General features: G+C 36.8%; 1 protein-coding gene across 2 annotated transcripts in view; it reads left to right on the top strand.

The window, feature by feature from the left end:
* PRKN (parkin RBR E3 ubiquitin protein ligase) overlaps nt 1–19,523 on the top strand; it is a 728,786-nt gene that overhangs the window by 276,277 nt on the left and 432,986 nt on the right. The gene's annotated exons all lie outside the window — the stretch shown is intronic.

Raw genomic sequence — 19,523 nt, 5'->3', positions numbered from 1 at the left:
TCCAGCTCACATAAGGAACACATTGCAGACTAGAGCTCCAATACTCAGCTTTAAATTTTAAGAACTTAATGATTAACCTGGTACTATGTACCACGTGTGCAAATACGTGTGTATTAAAAAGTTGTAATTAGGGATGCTTATAAGAAAGCTTGAAGCAGTTGTTAAGGACACAGAAAGACCTCAGTTCATGTCTTGATTGTGAATATTATGGAATGAGACAAGGAAGGATTAAGTGGCTGTGCAGTTGGGAATCTTTATCTTTCCAGCCTAGCTGCTGCATGTAGAGTCAAGGGAAAGTTGACTTCTGCTGGGACAGAAAGTTAGTAGGTCTGTCAAGCTTGTTTTTTATTCTAGAATGAGAGAATGATGTTTGACTTGAATGCACAGTAGTGTTAAGTTTTGGAGGAATGTTTCTTTGCGTTGCTGAATTTCACTGGTTGTACTACTGGGGAATGAGAGTCCTTTCTCATAAATCAGTGTTTGTCAACGAGGTTTGATTTGTGAGAGGCTTAAGTTTTGTAGGAGACTTTACCATGCTTTAGGTTAGGGGTAGGCTTTCAAATTTGGCACATGTTCAAGTGTTTAAATTTGTCTTTCAAGGTAAAGTAGTTAATTACAACTTCATGTCCTTGATGTAGCTCAGTGCTTCAGTGTCGTTACATGTAATAGCATGTGAGACTTTAAAAAGGCCGCTCCTATATTCTCACTGAAAAGAATAAAGTGTAGAAGAAGAGAAGTTGCCATACTTTTGCATACATTTCCAATGATATTATCTTCAGGATGAAAATACAGATGACATTGTACTCAGCTTGAATACCAGCAGTGAGTGCTGCTGAAAGACATTGATGTTGTCATTAGATGAGTTTGAATTTTTATGTGTTGCATTGACAGCACAAAACATGTCTTTTGCTAGACTCAGTGGCTTTCTTCAGCATGCTAACTTTTGGAAATTGTTACTATCCCATTTGTGCCTATTGGTTTGGAATCATTATAATCCTTGTAGTAGATTTCAATAGATTTCTGAACTTTTAAGTTTTTACAGTTTCTGCTAAATAATGTTCTTCATTTTGGAGACTTAAAAAAGTAAAAAAATCAATTTCTTCACTGTCTTCCAAGAATCCCTCATAGCTCTATGATAAAACTCTATTATAAAAAGTTCCAGAATGGGATATTCTAAATACACTTTTTGTATCTGATTGTCTGGAATGTATAGGGGTCTGCATACTTTCAGCAAACGCAGGGCCAATAACACAATAAATATGCACAAGCTGATAATTTCCATTGAATGAGCAGAGTGCAGCTACTTCTTTTTCCTGTTAACATATTTTACAGTAGAAAAGCAAACAACTGGAAAGAAAAGAAAGTAACTGGAAACTTGTAGTGGAATCACTGATGATTTTCAAGATTGATTCAAAAAATCCCAGTTTTCAGATGATTTTAGAAGGTACTTCAGCATAAGAATACAAAAAAGGGAAATATCTTTTAGGGATTATCAAATGGTGATTTTTGTCTGGTTTAGTTTTCAAAGGATTGTCTACAAAAATAATTTGTACTTAAGGTTATTGTTACTTTCTCCCCAAAACAAAGAAAATATTTTATTATTCTTTTCCTATCAAATTGAAGCAAAGCACAGTACTAAGGACAGTGGATGTGCCATTCCAGCACTTTGGGCTGGCAGTCCTCAGGACTTAACAAAGTGCAGTATTTACAATATGAGCACACTTACTGTTGTGAATGTGCTATGCAACAGTCAGTTTGTTTTATAAATACATACCATCTACTTCAGTTCTGCGGTTATGAAATTACATGGAGATTTGGCATGTCCCTGGCCCTTGTGACCTCTTTTCTTCTCACTTTCTGGTTCATCTTCCAAGGAGACAGAAAATATTTCCAGCTGGGGAAGTTTGAAATATGTACTAAGTCCCATTTATTTTTTGCTAATGGTGTAGAGACCTCTCTGCATTAATTTTTCCCCAGTTCTCTGTGAACTGTGCCTGACCTTTATATGTCAACACAGCAGTGTTCTTGATAAGCTCTCTTGTGCCATAAGCAGCAAAGCGCCATGTAAACCAGCACTGGTTACACTAATTCTTTTATTGAGATGAAAGCGAATACCTGTGTAAAACCCACACAAAGATTTGGGCAGCCTTAACTTACTTTACATGCTAATCCTTTTCCTACCTATGCCACAAATGACCAACCTGATTAAACTGAGCTTTCTTTTTTTCATGGTGTGTTGACTGGCATATTAAAATATTACCTATTCATTTAAACACCCTTATGCTAAAACCTTATTTAACTGTCATGCCTATTTGTATAGCATCATTTTAATATATGATGCTCAGAGTAAATTTATGATGCTGTATTTCTGTGAAGTTAAAAAGCCCAGTGTTTTTATTATTACCAAAGACATCCATCTAAATATTAAATTTGTAATTTAAATTAATTTGTGATTTTCCAGTTGACACTTAGGTTGATTTTTATGAACATTTCATGAACTAATGCTTTATGGGAGATATATACCAGGTTGATTTACTTATAAGCGAACATCAATTGCTGCAAAATTACCACCTCTCCATAGTTTCTCTAATTAATCAATCAGAAAAGAATGGAAAGATTGGGATGTGGGAGTTTTATGTAGACCACCAACAAGCCTGGCAGCAACTTTATTCAAATAGCTTGAAAATGTTAGCCATTCATTTCACACTATTTTTGTTGTTGTTGTTGCTGCTTTTAAGCTTTTAAATTATTTACTTCAAATACATACAAGACTGCAATTTGTTTCGGAAACAATGATTTAGATGATAAGGATATTCCTTTTCCAAGAAACAAACAAACAAACTGAACCACAAAAAAAATCAGATTTACAATCCTTTTTTTTTTTTTTTTTTTTTTTTTTTTTTTTTTTTTTTAACCATAGCAGTGTTAACATTCACAATGTTAACTCTCTAGTGAAAAGGAAAATGCCTATCTGCAAACAAAATGCCTGATTCTGCAGACTGGTATACACCAAGCTATACACATAAAGCACACTTTTCAGTGTAACTGACTCTGTGGCGTACTCCTGGTATAGAAGACAGTAAAATTTGACTGATTTGTCATATATTCAACCAGAGTAAGACTCTGGATTGAAGTGCAGTAAATAGACTTTAGGTCTCCATACTCAGCCACAGGTGCTACAGTGAGGCCATTTCTACTGTGGGGATTCAAGATTCATTACTTGAAATCTTCATGTTGTGTCCTTGGTAGTACTGGTTGAGTTTTCAGTATATCCTCTATTACAAGGACCAAAGGAGTTTTACTCAACTTCTTCTATACTTTTCAAGTGTTCTTTACACCTCACATCATTATTTCAGCTCTTCTTAGACATGGGGAGTTATATTCATATCTGATTTAACTCCTTGCAGCAGATATGAGACTTAGTTTCTGGAATTTGCAGCACATCATGGATTTTATTCAGCAGTTGGTGCTGACAGTCCTGTAGCTGTCCCTGCCATCTGGGCTCCAGAGGAGCTTCTTGAGTTCATGGGTTTTGTTAAACCACCTCTGACGCAGAACTGCTCCTTCAGTGTTTGTGATATTAGGAATATTGCTTTCATTTATGGCTTTTAGTCTTAAAACTAACAGAGAAATTGACATTTACGGGTTTTTGTTTCTCTGTTGTCATGAAAAGCTTGTCATTTAAGTACCTTGTCAGTCAGTGTGGGCTGTATGCTACATTGCAGCTGTGCAAGGGAAAAGTGCTATTCTTTTGAGTGCCTTTCAAGTGACTGACAGGTCAAAGTAGTTTAAGTGGTCTTCCTAATAGATGGTAGCATAGTATTTTGATTTTCCTACTTTCATATTTCGTAGGAGAAGAAAGAACTTTAATACAGTAATTTTCTTCAAGTTCTTACTTCCTATTTTAATTGAGTTATATAAATAGGGTGGTTTCTTTTTAATGAATATAAACTTAGAAGAGATATTCAGTAATATAAAATAAAAAGGCAGTTTACTTCTGATCTTTCTTTAATGTATCATTGTGAAACTCCATTCCACAGTGCACGACCTCTCACCACTTCTCATTTCCGATCACATACTTTTTCTGGAATTAATTAGCTGTATCCTGCCTTGATGACAGAGAAAGAAAGGAGTACTACTTACTGTATCCAAGCAAGGCTGACTGAAAAAGAGAAAGGGACAAGTAGCCCCTCTGCAGTTATGATGCCCTTGCTGCTGAGGCAGCTTCTCCCTACTGCCGCTTACCATTGCTGGGGTAATATTGAGAGCAGGTTACAAAAAATCAATTTGGCATTTGAAGCTAAACTGTAAAATAAACATCCAGTGGAGTGCAATGTGATAAAGCGTGATCTCCTTCAAAAGCTGGGGAGATATTAAAAATGTGATTGAATTTTTGAGACTGGATGACAGTTATTTGTCTCTCTAAAATTCCATGTTTGCTGTGAGGATAAAAATGGTTTTGATATATTTTAGCTAACACATAAGAAACTCTATGTGTTAAAATACTTCTCTTGAGTTCTGTGCATAAGAAAGTTACCCCTGTAATGTGTGCTCCTTTGTCAAACTAACAAATGAGAAGCAACCATTTATTGTTGGGTCACGGCTAATGAATGTGGTAGTACAAGAATAGCTTAATTTCCCTGCACTAGGCCTACAAAGGCAGTACTTACAAAAAATTACATGTATTCAATATATGTGCTTCTTTCTACATAAATAATGAAAAATGTCTCAATTCTGACATCTAAACTATCAGCACTGGGCACTGGTGTTACTGCCATTTTGAGAAGACCAGTGCAGAGAAAAAGGGCTCTTGGACCTATTCTTTTCCAGGATGTCAACAGATTGAAGATACCCTTCTGCATTAGTTATATTAAGTCAACAAAATCATAAGCCTATTTTTTTTTTCCAGTAAATCGGTGTTTTATGAGAGTAAGTGAACAAACATCTGAAGATGCAGATAAGTTATTTTGTTGTGTAGGCCAAGCCCAGGTGTGCCAGGATGCCAGAGAGAAATCGGGCATAGTCTGATCCCTTCCCTACCCAAATAACACAGGGAACTGTATATTTTTGTGCACTTCTTTCTCTCATGACCCGATCTGACAGTGACAGGGTTGCAGAACGTGAACTGCTGAAACCTAATGCAGGACTGTAGTATGATAGTAAGTCTTGCCTCCTAATGGTGTTTGTAGTTCATGTCCAGTTCCATGGTAAACAAAACCTTTCCATAGAAACAAAAACTCTCTCATATCTGTTAGTTTGAACAGTTTCCAGTAACAAAATCTGTTCCAGAAATGGATATTTTTCCATCATAGAAGAGTCTAACACTAATTAGCCTGACCAAGGAGGCCAATTTTTTTAGTATTTCTACTGTAGTTCCACAGGTGGTATCCTCATGAGGAGTTTGTGTCATCCACTCTCCCTTATTGTTCTCCTATTGCTTGCAGTGACCTGGTGAAGGATATCAGTATTAAGTAAATTTAGTTCTGACCTTACACGGAGTCCAGAATTACTGGTGGAGCTTTCCTAAGAACAATCCTGTGGGGTCTACACATCTTATTCTGCCACTGCTCAGACAGTCCATTGCTTTTAGTAATACGAGTATCAGAAGAAGAAAAAAAGAAACTTAAACCCAAACAAAAACCTGCATTTCTACCTTAAAAATCTGTTTCGTATGGTAATATGTTAGAATCTGCAAAATCCTGCCACGCCATCGAAAGTCTGCTCCAACAAATGTTCCTAGGGCCTTTCTAAGATACTGTGGCACTAATTATAGGAATAAGAAAGCTCAATATTGGGTGACTGCAACATTATTTTATAACCATTTTATTCTTTCTTCTACACTTCTTTCTTCGGCTGCAAGTCTCACTTTTCACTGAGCACCTTAAAGGACATCCTCACTCTTGCACCTGCCTTACATAGTGACACTGCCATTGAGGTGGTCCTCCAAAGTGCTAAGCTCCATCTGAAGAGAACAGCTGTAAGGATTCAGAAAACTCGATATAGTTTTATTCAAGTTTTTGGCTGCCTCTTTAGTTTCTTTTTCTAATATCCCTTAAGGCAAATTTCACTGCACTGGACATCAATTGTTTAATTTATGTATATACGATAAATGAAAATGAATACATACTTTATTTTTGAAGGTTATTCCATCCATTTCAAAAGACAGAAACAGCAATTTTTTTTTAATTCAGAATAAACTTTGCAAAGGAAACAGTTTTGCCTCTGTGTTGAAAAAATAGCATAGGTTTTTCATTCACTTTAATGGGAAAAAAAAAGTATATTTTAATTCCTAATTCTATTAGAAGCTCCAAGTTATCTATGCGTGATTTGTAATATTTATTACAGTATGTGTTTTCAGTGAGATTACGCATTATAAAGTGTCTTAAAAGCTGGTAAAAAAAATTACCAATTATTGGAAAGAGTGAAAATTACTTCAGTGTTGTGTATCACTTCAGGTCATGCTGTGAAATAAAACTGGCCTTTATTGTGGAGCCTAAAGTGAGTTACTCCAGCCTGGGTGACAACAGTCAGAAATGAAAAGTAAAACAGTTACCAAATTTACTTTCAGAGAAATTTTACATTAGTTTCTGAATCAAATGTCTTATGAACCCTTTGTGCCAGAGAAGATAGATGTATGCCTAGAAATACAGATGGTGTTCAGTATATCTTATCCTCTCAGTTGCTGTGATATCACAGAAGCAGAAACTCACAGACTGGTTAAGGTTGAAAGGGACCTCTGGAGGTCACCTGGTCCAGCCCCTCCCTGGTCAGGCAGAGCTATTTGGAGCTGGTTGCCCAGGACCATATCCTTTTGAATATCTCTGAGGATGGAGACTCCACAGCCTCTCTGTGCAGCCTGCATCAGCACTTAGTCACCCTAACAGTAGAAAGGTTTTTCCTCATATTCAAGGCAACAGATTCTGTGGTTCAGTTTATACGTGTTACCTCTGGTCCTGTCAGTGAACACCTCTGAAAGGACCCCTGGACTAGTAAAAAAATACCATGCTCAGAGTAACACTTGTTTTGTCCAAAGTACTAGTTGTGTTTGAATTGGTTTTGTGTAACATTGCATATTCTCTGAATTGTGATCAGGGATCCTTCAATAAATAGAACCTGGGTTTCATAACTCCTGCTGCTCCTGAAATTCTTAGAAATTTGGAGCACTTAAAATTGGGTGGCATGGGATTATGTATACCTGTAGATGAGAGTGTGGACTTTATCTGTCTCATTCCTTTATGGGTCTTGTGCTATTTCTATTTGTATTACTTACATCCTTGTTTAGATGTATAACTTCTGGGAAAAAAAAAAAAAAAAAGAAGGTGTGTTTGGGGGGCGGGGGAGTACCAATAGATGTGATGAGTAAAAGTTACTCAGCTTTAGTTTGGGCTGCTCTTGAGGGCAGAAATGTAACCGGAGAGTGACCACTGTTTCCCTCTGTTGGCATATGTGCAGACAACATGACAGCAAAAAGGTGTTATTTTGGCTAGGGAAATTAAAAATTAGCATATCTTTAGTTTACGTCTGACATATTGATTATTGGCAGCTCTGTTGTCATTGTCTTAACAAGATGTAACAAGAGCCTTCTCTCCATGAAGTAACTCCTCCCTCACAAAAAATGCCCTCTCTCTGAAGTTTCTTTGCCTTTTCTGTTGAAAGAAGATACAATGACTGTTCATAGGCATTTTAAACATTAAAGGCATACCTACTCTAATCTTAAGCTGTATTTGTAAGTAAAATCTTCTCAGTCCCCCCTTCTCAGATCTGTCTCTCTCTCATCCCTTTTTCTACTCAGTGAGACCGTGATATGTTATGCATGTGTTACTGGGATGTAATATAGTACAAATGAATCTTGGACTGTGTAATGGTCTTTTTTTAATATGGCATCTGCCACTGAAATTCAGATATCCCAGTGTGTAAGTCTCCTAATTTGCTTTCTTTATTAAAGTACAGCTCAACTTCTGTCTTCCCAGTATTATTCCTTGGGTAGCTGGGGGTACAGAGAGATCATGCTCACAATACATTATTTCAACTTTTTTATAATGATGAATATTAAACAATTCTAAAGACTCAGGATTTTTTTCCCTAAATTTTAAGGTGCTTGAACATCCAATGCACCAGCTGGCTCAGGAGGAAAAAATAACTATATTTACCTAAGGTATTGTAGTACCAGAAGTAGCAAACACCAGACCATTTTCTTAAATGTGTAGCTTAATCTCTGTTAAGAAGGTGATGTAATTTATACTTTAATTATATTATTAATATTATGCTCATATCATAATATTTATATATATTATTAATTATAAAATATTTAATTATATTATTAATATTGTATTTATATTACAATTAATTATAATATTTTAATATTCTTGACAATTAAGATGACTAATAAAAACCTATAACCAGGTCTCTACATCATTGTGGAAGAAGCCCCTCCAAATCTGTACATTTTTGCCTCATGTCTGAAGTTATGGGTTTTTTTCTTAGGTTTGGACTAAATTAATAAAAAAGGTTTAGGTTACTATAAAATAATGTAAGCAAAAACTCAGACTTCTGTACCTAAAAAAACCAGCTAATTTTAAGTTACATTGTTTAGACTTGGTTGGATATGGTTGTGATCTAAAGGTATTAAGGTCAAACTCGTTAAACTGTTCCTCAGAGCTTTGTTAGTATAATATATGATGGAAATCTCAGCAAGTTTGCCAATGACACCGAGCTGTGTGGTGCAGTAGACATGCTGGAGGGAAGAGATGCCATCCAGAGGGACACTGACATGCTTGAATGGCGGGCCAACACAAATCTCGTGAAGTTCAACAATGCGAAGTGCAAGGACCTACACCTGTGTCAGGGCAACCCCAAGCACAAGTACAGGCTGACAGAGAATGGATTGAGAGCAGCCCAGGGAAGAAGGACATGGCAGTGTTGGTTGATGAAAAGCTCAATATGACCCAACAGTGTGCGTTTGCAGCCCAGAAAGCCAACTGAATGCTGGGCTACATCAAAAAGAGTGTGTCCAGCAGGTTGAGGGAGGTGATTCTCCCTCTGTACTTCACTCTTGTGAGAAACCTACCTACAAGACTGTGTTCAGCTCTGGGGGCCCCAGAACAAGAAGAATGTGGACCTGCTTGAGCAAGTCCAGAGGAGGACTCCAGATATGATCAGTTGCCTGGAGCAGTGCTTTTCTGCCCATGGCTCAGGTTCCTGTAAAGAGCACCAATAGATATTTTTTGCTAGCTTTCTTCCATCTGGCTTTGCATGTAAAACACCAGCTGAAAATGCTGCTGTCTCATCCTTACCCAGGAGCATTGCCAAGAATAATGTCCATCACTTTGAAAAGAAAACAAAACAACAAACTAACACAGGGTAGTGTTATTTGTCTGATACCGATAGAGATGTCATAGATGGTAGGGCATGTTCTCAGAAAATCAAGAAATATTTCCCTGAACTATGTTGAGCTGCAGTTTGGCTGTCTGTTCACTCACTACTACCTGTGCAGCTAAGAGGATGTGCAATTGTGCAGTGTCTTCACCTGAACAACATTTTTGTTCAGGGTGTTAATACTCTTTTTACATTTTGATTTGCTAGCTTTAAAAAATTTAGTTTCAGATGGAAAAAAATAAATCTCCTGAAGTAAGGGGAAGTTTTCAGTTCCTTTCATGTCTGATTGCTTTCTTTCTTCTGAACTAACAAACTCTGGCAAATGCTCAAGAATGTGGTTAATGCAAACTTTGCCCGGTGTTTTATGTGGTGCTGAAGGGTGGGAGAATAATTTTCAATCCCTTCTGGATCCGTAAATATATCTACTTTAGCTCAAATCCAGACATTCCAAGCTCCTTCTGAATGCAGTTAGGAATAATTTCATACCATTTTGTAAAAAAAAATCACCAAACTGAAAGACTATCTATTTACTTGCATGAGTCTTGAGGCTCATGGAGCTTTCTGTCGACATCAAGTCATCAGATTAAGCCTCTGCCTGAAGCATGACAGTACTTCTGGTGAGAAGCAAAATAGATTTAAAACAGGGCAGTCAGGTGCCACCAGAAGGAACAGTTTATACATCTCCTGCCTTATAGGATATAAACCAGTTCAGTCAATTGTAAGATGACAGGTTGAGGGTTAGTTTTATCATGGGCTAATAGGATAGGCTATGTAAATGCTCTGTACTTTTGTGTACTATTAAAAATCCTTAAAAAGAAACCCAAACAAAACCAAAAATACCAACTCATATAAGAAAATGTGCTTCGACTGTGCAATAGTTATAATTTATCCTCTAGAATATCACATTTAGCTTACAATTTAAGTAAGGTGTTTATTATGTAGAGCACTACACTTTTTTTTTTTTTGTAAAAGGTAATGTTGGAAAATCCCATCAATTCTTGATTTAATGCACAGGATTACTTATTGAGGATGGATTTTAAAAATAACAAGTGCTGCCTCAGTCTCAAGAGTTTTGAACAGTGACAAGAGATTTTTTTTTTATTTTTCTCTTAATTTGGCTTCAGGTCTTGATCTTGTGATAATAACTCCTTAATGTGCATTCATAATTATTCAGCTGATGCTATAGTACATTAGACCTAGTTTCACCCTATCCTGGTGGCTAACCCAATTAAGAGGAATGCAGGAAGAGGCTGTTCAGGTTCTAGGCTGTGATCAGAAACAGGAGCCAGCAGGTCGCCTCTTTGGTTCTGCTGTCCCCTTCTGCCTCACTGCTGCATTTTTGCTAATGTAAAAAACTGTTTCCTGAAATTCAAGCCCAGTGATGAACATGAAGATTGCTGTCTTTGTCAGAGCACTAATTTAAAAAGGAAATTAAAATTCACAGGCTTCATTTACTGCAACAATAGCTAGATGAAGGTTCTTCTAACCTACAAGCTTTTTTTAACTCTACAAATTGTGTAGTTTTATTTAAAATATTTGTACTTGGAAAACTTTTCCTTCAGTGTGACTCTTAAGTTTCTATTCCGTTTTTATGTTTGTCAGATATCTCAATTTGTAATCCCATTAAAGATAATTGACATTTTGTATCTTTCTTATTTAAAATATAACTGATATAATTGAATCTTAAGAATGTGCAATAAGCAGAATCTTTCTGTATACATCAGGGGGGGTCACATAATTAGCAATAATTCCATTTTTGCTATGTATTTTCTGATAAAATGAATTAGGGGGCATGAGTGCGTCTGTCTTCAGTAAGAAGGGAGGGAGGAGGTGGAAGAGTAAATAATAAATGGTTTACTTTTTGCCAGTACAGATACTCATTTTGTGCTGGCTGGCTCTGTTTCTGCATGAACAGTAACACGCCACAAGAAAATGAAGGTAAAATTGGGTATGGGTCCTGTTATATTCTGATAAAATCATGACTATTCTTTCCTAATGCTAAATTTGTTGAATGCCAGCTCGTCCATAACTACAATAAAACCAGCTAATGCATAAATGAATTCTGCCAATTTTAAATAAAATTTTAAAACCTGATATGACAGGGAAGAATGCTAAGAGGTAACCAAGTGTGTAAACACTAAATGAAGGATTATCCTTACTTGCGAAAAATCCATTCCAGCGAGAAATTGAATTGGGGGCTTCTCTCAAAAAAGAAGGGCTACTGTAGCTAGTGAGCCAAATCAGCCCTTGATTTTATTCCCTTTGCAGTAATAAGGTTATGTGAGATCCATAAATGATATACTAATGAGAATAAATGTAACTGAATACTCTCTGCTCCTTCCTTTTTAAAGATTCTCCCCCAAAGTACTGATTATGCCAAACTTTTAAACCTGGATGTGATCAAGCATGTTAGGAGTGATGCACTTCATTTGTTAGAGCATATTGCATGAACAGCTTCACCTCTTGTCCGGTATTTTTACTTCTCAGCGAGGATTTTCTGTACAACGCGTGAATCATCTATGCATAAAGTGACTAACAAGTATAAAACAGTAGATCCTGTATTTATTACTCTTTCAACTGAAGAAAAGAAGGTTTTACCTGATCAGTGAAAACAGCTGGTCCAGAACCTGGTCTTTGTCAGTATTTTAAGTGACACAGAGGTTAATGATAAAGAAAAGTTCACCAATCTCTGTGCCACTGATACTGACTTTTAATGGGTCTCAGCAATGTGTAGCAAGCAATTTCAGAAACTAGACCTATATAGAATGAGACAATCTTGTCGCTAGTTTAGTGTATATAGATGCATCCCACTTAGAAAATCCATTTATATTAGACTTACCTGTCTGAATGTACTTTAATTATACATAAACATTCTCCAATTATACAGTGTGCATAAATCAAAAAACTGCTGGTAAAGCTAGTAGATTAACATCTGGGACAGGCTCTTTTTAATAAGTAGACCCTAAGCTTCCTGTACCGTCAGGAATTTAAACTGTCTCTGTACAATGCTTTGTCTTATGCTGTAAAGACAAGTTCTGTAGCAACTGGTACAGGGCATGGGGGAAAAAAAAAGGAGAAAGAGCAGGAGGAAAACATGGATTTGCTCCTTTTCAAATGCAAATTGTTGAGGCTGAGTCTACCACTTAGTCACTGTGTTCTCCCTTTGACCATATGGTTAGTGCAATGATAGAAAAACCCTAGTTCTCCTCCTGAAAACAAAATGCAGTAGAATAAAGTGCAAAAGGCAAAGGATTTATGTTATTAATTCTTGCTGTTATGCAATTTTTAATATGTTTTAAGTGGCTTTGTTATTTTGTGGAATCTATATCTATCTCTTGGTATTTGTGTTGATTACTGTCTTTGTCCCTGAAAGATATGGAATGAAATCAGTATGCCCCCTAAATTTAAGATGGAATTACAAGGATTTTTCTACCTAGTTTCAGTACCTTTATAGCTGTACTCCATACACAGCTAAAACTCAGCAGAATGCAACACACCTATTAACAAGGTATCTCATATTCGTGCAGAAATTGGAAGCACACAGGTGGAAAAAGAAGTTATTTTGTGGTCCATTACAACCTCATGTCAACCTCAGCTGTGCTGTTAAAATTCTGATGAATTTCTTGGTAATCAGTCTCCATATGAAATGAAAAAGGGTAGGACTGTAGCAACTCCTTGGCTATCCTCCTGCTCTTACTCTGCAAACAAAGACTCGAGAGAAAGGATAATGCAGACACACATGAGGACTTTTTGAGAGAGGCAGGGGAAGGTTTGGTTTAGTGTGCCTGTAAAATCCCTTTCGAATAGGGATCATGAAGGAAGAAAGAGGTCTCTTGATCTGCCTCCCCTGTCACCATGTCTACATCAGAATAAAATTTCAGCTTTGGAGTAGAATCATGTCAGGATGGTGTCTTTTGGGCAAATATCAACAGATATGCAAACCAGATTTAAAAAAAGCACTGTCTTCAGCTGTGGTATTTTACAGTTACAGTGTAATTTTAGTATAGCATAAAATCATGTAAACAACAAGATCCATGCAGTGCAACTTCAATCTGCAGGAAGTCCCAATGGCTGAGGATCTCCTCAGGCACCAATCTCATTGTGTGATGCTGGGAACACTGATATGGAGAGACTCACAATCTGTTTACAGGGATGTTGTATAATAAACAAGTACAGTGTTCTCTATTTTAACAGATTATGTCTGTTCATGGTTTGAAAATCACTGTTACTGTACATAGGCTCTTTTGAAGTATACATACAGTATTTCTTCATGGTTTATTAAATATGTACTGTAAAAAATATGAGAGTAACACATTCATTCTAGCCATTATTAATTGAGTAGAAGGTATATAGAGAGTTTGAAAGTTCATGAAAGAAAGAGGGCCTTATTCTCCATCACTTATACCTATTTTACATTACAGTAAAACTTTTAGACCTGTAATAAATTGACTTGAGTGAAGTTATACCTCACCCTCACACATAAAATGGAAAGAAAGATTAATCCTTCATGAAAAAATAGTATTCAAAAGTTTTACACTCCTCTTCATCACCTTCTGAAATTATTTTCAGTGAAGGAACCCTTTCCTGCCTTTGCATTGTGGTAGAATCTTTTCACCATGATTTTGTATCTTTGCAATAGGGTTTAGAAAATTTGCTGCAGCAGTTACTCAGCACCACAACAAAGCCTCAAAGTAAGAGACAACTGCTTCTGTGACTGCTGCAGCAGAGAACCTTACATGGAACAGTTAAAGAGTAGACCCCACTGGTTAAACTGTCCTGTTTACTACACAGGTTTTTTCAGTTCAGGTGCCAGTAACAAGGATGGGGTTGAAAATTTTTCATCTAAGCAAAGCAAAACTAGCATTAACTATGCCAAGAAAATTACAAAAAAATGGTAAAATTCCTAGATTTAGATTCCTGTTGCCACCTGTCTGACTTGGGTTTGAGTATTAATTTTAATTTTCTTGCCTGTTGTTTGCCAGTGAGATAGTCCTCGTGGGTTACAGAGCGGAGTAGAACTTTGTCCCAGTTTGGTGGTTTCTTCAACCTTGGTGCTGAAGGGTCAGTTGTAAAGCACTTTAAAATGTAATGCCACAGTGAAGTATATCTGTTATCTCCCTACACCCTGCCTCCCACCTCCCCAGTCCCAGGAGCAAGCGTATCACTTTCAGAACATATGGTTTCCCTCAACAGATAAGGTACCATAATCCCAAAGTTACTTCTGTTCCTTCTGTATTACCAGTTCTGGTCTTCAGCCCATCAGGAACTTGTATTTCCTGTGTTCTTGATTTAGGGATTTAAGGAGCGAGTCTATTTATTTATTTAAGAAAACTCTTTTTTTCTTTCTCTGTGAGATAGCAGTGAAATTCTTGGTAAGTCACCTAGTCTTTACATTTGTGCAGTATTTTTCTTTCAGAAGGAAAAGAAAATGTTTTATACTCTGGGTGTCTGTATAAGAATATAATAAGCATACATGGGGAGAGAAAAACAAACTCAAATATTGAAATCAGTTGTGGGATAAGGGACAGAAATCTTAACCAGACTCCCTACACTTCTTCACTGTAGACGGCAGCGTAGGGTAGATATACTAGAGCGGGCTTTAAACTTGCTAACTTGGACCACAGAAGCAGGTCAGGTACTCAGTACTGGTGAGTCAACTCCACTTCTCTGATATGTTTGTAACCGTTGTTGAGCTCCTGCTTGGTCTGTCTAAACTTTTACCGGTACCTAACATAGCCCTTTTAAAGGTCTGTATTCTTACATCTACAGGCCTACTTATAGGAATAAAGCCTATTTTTATGAAAAAGAGAGTAGGATCTTCAGCATCCTGTTGCGAAGGATAAGCAGGCAGTTCTTTCCTGACTAGAGTCTCAATTAAAAGTTAATCAATTAATTAAGTGCACTTTATTGAATTTAGCTACGTTATCTCTGAGAGATGGAGACCAAGGAGATTTACAGATTTAGGGGAAATAGAGTTAGAGGATATGGCTCGGTCCTTAAGCTTAGGCTTTTCACCCATCTTTATCAGGAAAGCAAGGAGCTGGTCCTTGGCTCCTCAGTAGTAAAACCCAATTTCCTCCCTTGTTAGGAACTGAGGCATTTACCTCATAAGTAGAGTTTCTGTATTTGATGTCTTTACCTAGAGGCAAGGTGCATAAGCAAAGAGATAATAGGCAATTTGGAATTACAAGAAGTAAAGCTGTTGGTAGGTGCAAATAAAAATTAAATGCCCCCTCTTCTCCCCTCCTTCCCCCATTCCTTTCTCTCCCCACTGGTGAATTCTGAGTTATCATTTGCTTGTTCTTAATTTGTGCTCTGCCAGCTGTCTGCATGTTATTTACAGGCATGGTGAACCATCTCCATTTCCTCACACTGATTTTGCTTTTGCTTTACTATCAAAATATAATCTGGCTAACCATGTATGTTCACAAAGGAATATGCAATTTACACACATTGTAATACCATCCCAGCCAGTGATGGGTATGTGATAACTACTGAAAAAGTTAACATTTTACAAAAAATACCCAAAATATTTATATTTACTCACTGGCAGTGAAGTCACTATCCTGTATTCAGAACTGTGGCTTTTGTTTAAGCAGCCCTTGCACATTCAGATTTCTAAAAATAAGGCTATTTAGTCAGAAAAATTTAGCTGTAACACATTATACAAAAGCACGCACAGGAGAGTAACAAAACAAGATTTGTTTCTTGGGTTGTGCTAAAAATTTCTATCTATCTCCTACCTTTATTTTGTCTCAGGTTTTAATGTGTAGTTGTAATTGGGGAGGAAAGGAGGAAAACTTCAGTACTAAAGAAAGGGACTTCTCAACTGAGCTTATTGCTTTTTAATTAGTGCCTGTGGGAAGATGCTTTGCTATATCAGTGCCATTTATACTAATACTGTCTTGAAACAGCGATGTGCAAACTTTCTCCCACATCTCCCACCATCTTGTCTAGTCCCAGAACAGATATACAGAAATAAGTAATGGAAAGCCACAAAGCAGATTCAGTTATGCCTGTTTTGCTGATGCCTGATTAAGGAAAAAAAATAAATGGAGGGACAGCACAGAGGAAGATGAAGAGTATACACTTCATAAAGTCACTGTAACAGCTGTTGTATGAAATGCTGGGATTTGCTATTCCACACAGCACAGGGTGAAGGCAAAACTTGCAGGGGTATATTTCTTTGTGTAATGAGGCAGGCAGCCATGTGGTTACATTATTTGCTTTCTTTGGGACACTGCTGGGTTCTTTGCCATTGCATTTAACTGCTCTCAGGTACCAGACTGCCATTCTCACCTTCTTGATTATAATTTTTCCGCTTGTAGTTCCCAGTAAATGTGAAATTTTACAGTGGAGCAGCTGTTGGAAAAACCGTTATCCTAAAATAAAGCAAACAAACAGTTGGTCAAAGTCGCTTCAAACTTCTGGATACAAGAAAACAAGTGGCAGTGGGACGACAACTATTTGTTCAGGAGCTGTTACGGGAAATCTTATTAGGGTTGTGAATGACTATTGCCAAATTAGTTTTTCTGTTAACCCAGCTGGATTTCCAAAGATAATCCTAACTATTTTGTTGAAAGCAGAGTACAGCATTGAGAAAAGAATATTCTCTCTGAATTAAGTCGGACAGAAATAAAAAGTATACCTTAAATAATTTAAATGCTTTAAGATTTTACAGAGAAGTGAAAAAATAAGGTTTTTCTTTTTTAAATATAGAATCAATTCACTAGCAAAATCTTAGTTTGATATTTTATATTTGTGAGTTATGAAAAAAAATCATCAGTATAACACAGATTTTATTTTAAAAATAAATAAACATTTGTTATAAATATATTTTCCAGTCTGTCTTTGGCTGAAATAAGACAACTTGAAAAATATGGAAAAAAAGGCCTTGTAAGGTGGCATAGACCTGAAAGATAACTGTAGCATGTCAAGTTCAGTGCAGAGTCTTGATTTAAGCCTTTTAGTTTAAATTGTGGTGTCACATCTGTTTGTTGAAACTATTTAAGATTCTAAGAATGTTTCTTTTATTCCTAACCATGGCAATTAAATTTAGTTCCTGAAAATCAGGAATGCAAAATAATGTGTGCTCTGTTGTTGCTGTGACACAGCACTGACCTCATTCCCTTCATGGAGATTTTCAAATAAAGACAGTAAACAAAGCCAGTCAAATACACAGGGGAAAAAATTCTGACTGCCATTGTGGTTCCCCTGACAAGCAGGTTTGCTCCATGTCTTCAGGTATGTTTAACGTGCAGTGCAGAATGTAAGAAACTGAATGATCCCCTCAGAGTCTTTATAATGAAATATTATTTACCCAAAAGGCCATACTCTGATCATTTGTTTAAATATGTACTTAGGGAGGTTTGTTCATACATTAAAAATCTCTGTGGACCAAATCTGGCAGATTTTATTTGTCTTTTGCAATGGAAATCTTTTCTATTGATGCTTTTTTGTATTGATCACTTTTGACTAACCATCAGAGTATTCAGCTTTTTGAATTATATTAAATTCTTCAAGTGTGGATTCTCTATTTTATCAAATGCACGTATTCTTTTTTTTTTTTTTTTTTTTTGCAAGGTACATGTTTTAGTGACTGGATTGTTAGGGATAGTAAAGGAGTATAAGGAAGCTTTTAAACTTGCAAATGAAGAGGGAAGCATACTAATCAAGTACTTCAGAGAAATAGCCTTAGATTTTGGAGTATTATTATACCATACATTTGGTAAATCATAGAATGGTTTGGGTTGGAAAGGACCTTTAAAACTCATCTAGTTACAGCCCCTTGCTGCGGGCAGGAGCAACTTTCACTAGACTAAGTTGCTCCAAGCCCTGTCCAACCAGACCTTGAACGCTGCCAAGGGTGGGACAGCCACAGCTTCTCTGGGTAGCCTGTGCCAGATTGCCCCAACCCAGGTGTAGGACCTTGCACTTGGTAAATATGTGATGTTTTTAAATTCACCTCCATGCTTATTGTGTGTGAAATATTTCTCAAAAATGGAATAAAAATGTGTGTGTGACTTAAAAGGATCTTTAGATCCTCTTAGAAGTGTTCCATTTTTTCCTCTGGAGGCAGAAGATTCAATGAAGTCTTGGCATTTGGGCTGAGATGTCTAAGGCTCAGGAAAAATAGCATGTTTTCTATCACCTCTGAAAATGCAGGTTTATAATGGAAGTTCTGATGGATCAATAACTGTGGTATCATCAATAGCTATAGCATGATACTGAGGGAGATAGAATCATAGTTTTCGTGTTAGTTCTGTGTTGCCAGAGCTATTAATAGCTGAAATCCTTTTCCTGCTTTTCTGTGACTCTGTAAGCTCCTCAAAAACTGCTTCAATCTTTTAGGAAAACTGCTTGAGAAAAATGTGTGAGTTCTCTGGAATGTATTTTCATGAATGTCATAAACTCCCGAGGGCTTCTAAACCGTGACAGAATTTGCCACACAACACAGAAAGATCGCTTACTGTGTTTATTAATGTAGGTCTGTTTAACCTGGGGCAAAGATCTTCAGAAAATGCAGGCAATGTTGTGGAGTGAAATAGAATTTATTAGAGATGGGGTGTGTTATGTTTTCCACTGGTACATTTTCACTTGTTTCTAAACACTTTAGAAAGTGCCTGACAACATGTAGCTTCCTTTAAAACTGTGGGGTTTGAATTCTAATATATATTGTTCTCTGATCTTTTGCTATATCTGGGGTAACGCCCTGTTAGTCTCCTATGCAAAACTTTAGTGAGGTATAGAATCTGCTGATGTCTACCTCTCAGATTCCCAGCTCAGGCCACATACCAGAGCTTCTCATCCCTTTAGTTTAAGATCCTGACATTCTCTGTTGTGCAGTGAAATGCACCAGATAAAGTTGAGACCACACTCTGAATGGTATCAAGTTGTTGAGTCTCTTCTTGTTTCCACTGGTGTTTTTGAAACAAAAGAAAAAAAAACTTTGCTAATTGGTAACTTCAGTGGAAATGGTAGTAATGAAAGTGTTACACTCAGGGATCCAGAATCTTTTTCCTGTACAGACCCTCTGCAAGAGCTCAAGGGAAAGCCTTAAGGGACTTTCTTACAGGGCGTGTAGTAACAGAACAAGAGGAAATGGCTTTAAGCTGACAGAGGGCAGATTTAGATTCGGTATCAGGAAG

The sequence above is a fragment of the Pezoporus wallicus genome, unplaced genomic scaffold, assembly GCF_028554395.1.
Source record: "Pezoporus wallicus isolate ANWC-B61680 ecotype Strahan unplaced genomic scaffold, APGP_CSIRO_Pwel_v1 scaffold_6362, whole genome shotgun sequence".
NCBI classification, from domain to species: Eukaryota; Metazoa; Chordata; class Aves; order Psittaciformes; family Psittacidae; genus Pezoporus; species Pezoporus wallicus.
Note: the sequence above shows the minus strand (reverse complement) of the source record. Positions and strands in the feature narration are given on the sequence as shown.